Below are 4849 nucleotides of genomic sequence, written 5' to 3' on the forward strand. Positions count from 1 at the left end.
AGTAGTGCTTCATATTCCGCCTGGTTGTTCGAGGCAGGGAACCCAAATTTGAGGGAAAGCTCAATTTGGGTTCCTTGGTTGCTTTCAATTATCACACCTGCGACACTTCCGGTCTTATTCGAGGAACCATCCACGTAAATATTCCATTCTATGGGGTTTTCGGGGTGTCTGTAAATTCTTCAATGAAGTCGGCTATGTATTGTGATTTAATGGCTGTCCGAGCTTCGTATTGAAGGTCGAATTTGGACAACTCGATTGCCCATTGTAGGATTCTGCCTGCTAGAACTGTTTTCTGCAATATCCCTTTTATGGGCTGGTTAGTCCGAACCTTAATGGTGTGAGCTTGGAAGTACGGGCGGAGACTTCGAGATGTTAATATGAGTGCATAGGCAAATTTTTCTATTTTTTGGTTGTTCAGTTCGGATCCCTGTAACGCTTTACTAATGAAGTATACAGGTTGTTGCCCTTTGTCGTCCTCTCGAACTAGTGCTGAGGCTACTGCCCGACTTAAGGAGAATTCACTTCTCTTCCTCTCAGTTTTATTGCTTTCAATTTCAATTACAATTGTCTTTGGATTTTGGGTTGGAGAATTGAAGAAATTCTGTTTCAATCTCAACCTTGGATCTCACTGCTTTATTTACTGCTTGATTGTATTTCAATTTCTGTTAACTGCTCTTCATCCACTTTCTTTGAATTTCAATTACAATTTCTTGTTGGATCTAGGAAGGCATTGAGATCTAGACTTGGTTTTCTAGTCTCTGGGTCCTGAGATCTAATTTCCCAATTTTACATTCTCTGTTACTATTTTCCATGTTCATTTACTTTTCTGCTCTGAGATCCAATTTGATCCCACCCCTCTTCTACTTCTCTGCTTGATGCAATTTACTTTTCCTTGTTTAAATTCTGCAAATCCAATCCCCAATTCCCTTTACAATTCCAGCCGTTTACATTTCTTGCATTTTAAGATTCCGCAATTTACATTTCTTGCATTCTAAGTTTCTGCTATTTAATTTCTTGTTCTTTAAGATTCAGCACTTTAATTCCCTGTTCTCTTTACTTCCATGCAATTTAATTTCTGCAAATCACAAAACACTCAACCAAATCTTGATTCGCTTGACTAAATTAACCACTAAGCTAAAATTGCTCAATCCTTCAATCCCTGTGGGATCGACCTCACTCCCGTGAGTTTTTATTACTTGATACGACCCGGTACACTTGCCGGTTAGATTTGTGTGTTTTGGGAGAAATTTATTTTTCACCAAAATACTCATCACCTACCGCGAGGTATAATATGAATGGTTCTCCTTCTCGTGGCCGAGATAGGATAGGTGGCCGTCTCAGAAATCTTTTGAAATCTTGGAAGGCTTGTTCGCACTCTTTTGTCCATTCGAACTTCTTTCCTTTCCTTAGAGTAGCATAAAAGGGAAGAGATCTTATCACTGACCCCGCTAGGAATCTGGATAAGGCTGCTAGTCTCCCGTTGAGTTGTTGTACCTCATTGACACAAGTTGGGCTCTTCATGTTGAGTATTGCCTGGCATTTATCCGGATTTTCCTCAGCTCCTCTTTGTGTGAGCATAAAGCCTAAGAACTTGCCTGCTTCTACTGCAAAGGTGCATTTTGCAGGATTGAGTCGCATGCCATGCTTTCTTATAATGTCGAACACTTGGACCAGGTCGGATAATAATGTCTCTTCACTTTGTGTTTTTATTAACATGTCGTCCACGTAGACTTCCATGACTTTTCCGATATGATCTAAAAAGACTTTATTCATTAACCTTTGATAAGTAGCTCCCGCGTTCTTGAGACCAAAAGGCATCACAATGTAGCAGTAATTTGCTTTTGGTGTTAAGAAAGAGGTTTTTTCTTAATCGGGTGGGTACATGGGGATTTGATTGTATCCAGAATATGCATCCATAAACGAGAGGTATTTATATCCGGAGGAGGCATCTACCAAAGTGTTGATACTTGGGAGTGGATAAGGGTCTTTTGGGCAGGCTTTGTTGAGATCTATATAGTCGGTGCACATTCGCCACTTCCCGTTTGATTTTTTCACCAAGACGACGTTGGCTAGCCATAGTGGGTACTTGACTTCTCTTATGAATCCTGCCTCCAGTAGAGCTTGTACCTGCTCTTCCACAGCCTGGGATCTTTCGCGTTTGAGCTTTCTACGCCTCTGTTGTACTGGCCGAGATCCAGGGTAGACTGCTAGCTTATGACACATTAACTCGGGATCTATGCCTGGCATGTCTGCAGCCTTCCATACAAAGAGGTCGACGTTGTCTTGTAATAACTGTACAAGTAATTCTTTTATTTCTCTTTTTAAAGTCGTGCCAATATTGGTTATTTTGTCCGGGATGTCTCTGATCTGGACTTTCTCTATTTCACCTTCAGGTTGTGGGCAGAGTTCTTCTCGCCTCTGCACTCCACCGAGTTTGATTGTGTGGAATTCTTCTCCTCTGCCTCTGAGGTTAAGACTTTTGTTATAACAACGGCGTGCCATCTTCTAATCTGCTTTTATCGTAGCTATCCCTTCTGCAGTTGAGAATTTCATGCATAGATGTGGAGTTGAGACTATGGCGCCGAGTTGATTTAATGTTGTTCGACCTATTAGGGCATTGTAGGCTGAACTCACATCGACCACGATGTAGTCGATTTTGAGTGTTCTGGATTGGTTTCCTTTTCTGAAGATTGTGTGTAGCGGGATGTATCCCAGTGGTTGCACTGGAGTGTCTCCCAATCCGAACAGGCTGTTTGGATATGCTTTGAGTTCTTTATCTTCCAGGCCGAGCTTGTCGAAGGTAGTTTTGAATAAGATATCGATGGAGCTCCCTTGGTCTATCAGTGTGTGATGGAGATTTGCATTAGCCAGTATAATGGTGATGACCATGGGATCGTCGTGTCCTGAGATGATGCCGGATGCGTCTTCCTTGGTAAACGTAATTGCGGGGATGTCGGGTGCTTCCTCCTTTCCTTCGACATGATATACTTCCTTGAGATATCTTTTTCGAGGTGATTTGGATATTCCTCCTCCTGTGAATCCTCCGTGTATCATATGGACATGTCTTTCTGGCGTTCGAGGGGATTGCTCGGTTCTTCCTACCTCCTCGTCTCTTCTCCTTTTTCTTTGCTCATCGTCCCGGGTGGCCAGAAACCGATCTAGTTTTCCTTCTCTCACTAATTTTTCTATGACGTTTTTTAGGTCAAAGCATTCATTGGTGGAGCGCCCACAGACTCGATGGTATTCACAATATTCATTCCGGTTTCCTCTTCCTCTTTTGCCTTTGAGTGGTCGGGCTGGGGGTATTTTTTCTGTATGGCAAACTTCTTTGTAAACATCCACCAGGGACACCCTAAGAGGGGTGTAATTATGGTATTTTTTAATTTTTTTCCCTTTGTCGATCTTCCTTCTTTTTGGACTCTTTGTCTTTGTCTCGGTAGGTGAATCCGGATTTTGAGGTTTCTCCTAGTCGAGAATTTTCTTCCATGTTGATGTATTTCTCTACTCGTTCCTGCACTTTGTCTAGAGATGTGGGATACTTCTTTGATATGGATTGGCTGAAAGGTCCTTCTCGCAGGCCATTGATGAGGCCCATGATGGCGGCCTCTGTTGGTAAGCTTTGTATGTCTAGGCATGTTTTGTTGAATCTTTCCATGTAGTTGCGAAGACTTTCCCGATCTCCTTGCTTGATTCCTAGTAGACTGGGGGCGTACTTAGCTTTGTCTTTTTGGATGGAGAATCTGGCCAGGAACTTTTTGGCTAGATCATCAAAGCTTGAGATGGACTTTGGAGGTAGGTTGTTGAAAGAGCGGAAGATTGATGGTTTAGAAGTTATAGTAAATACTCGTTGCAAGTATAGTTACTAAACCAAGCAATCAACCTTTCTTACAAACGTTTTGGTTGTCACAAGTAACAAACCCCTTTAAAATTGATAACCGAGTATTTAAACCTCGGGTCGTCTTCTCAAGGAACTGCAGAGAAGTATGTTCTTATTATTGGTTATGGAGATTGTAAATTGGGGTTTCAAGAATGAGGAACAAGTAATTTAAAGGCGGGTAAATTAAATGGCAATTAAAATAAATAAATAACTGCAAAGCAAACTTTTGGCAAGGTATGAGAAATTGGAAGTCCAGACTTAGTTATTCTTATCAACAACAATGAAAGTTGAATCTTAATTCCACTTAGTCAACCTTTACTAAAGTAAAGGAAAGTCAAGGGACTAATTAGTTTGATCTTCGAATCCTATTTATTTCCTAAGAAAAGGTTGGAATTATTGAGGCTCAGTTCAATTAGGAAAGATAACAGTTATCAATTATGTTGAGATAAGATAACTCCTGAGTTATTGAGGCTCAGTTCAATTAGCAAAGACAACAGTTATCAATTATGTTGAGATAAGATAACTCCTGAGTTACTGCTTTCTTAACCAAGACCAAAAGAGGAAAAAGTAAATTTGCTGGAATAAAAATGCCTTCAGATGTAAAGCAACAATAACATAAATTAAAGAAAGCAATCATGAATTGAAATACCTCAAATAACATTAATAAGGGAAATTATAATCTAACATGAAGAGTTCATAAACTAAATTAGAAGAATAAATAAAAATAAAGAACCTGGGATTGAGAGTCATTCCTAAAACTAAGAGAAGTCCTAAATCCTAAGAGAGAGAGAGAGAGGAGAGAACCTCTCTCAAAACTAGATCTAAATCATGGAAAGTAACTAAATTGGCATGCTTCTCTGAATGGATGCATTTCCTCACTTCATAACCTCTGGTCTATGCCTTCTGGACTTGGATTTGGGCCAAAAAGGGCTTCAGAAAATCGCTGGGAGCATTTTCTGCAATTTCTGGTGC

This window comes from Arachis ipaensis, chromosome B09, assembly GCF_000816755.2.
Source record: "Arachis ipaensis cultivar K30076 chromosome B09, Araip1.1, whole genome shotgun sequence".
Taxonomy (NCBI): Eukaryota; Viridiplantae; Streptophyta; class Magnoliopsida; order Fabales; family Fabaceae; genus Arachis; species Arachis ipaensis.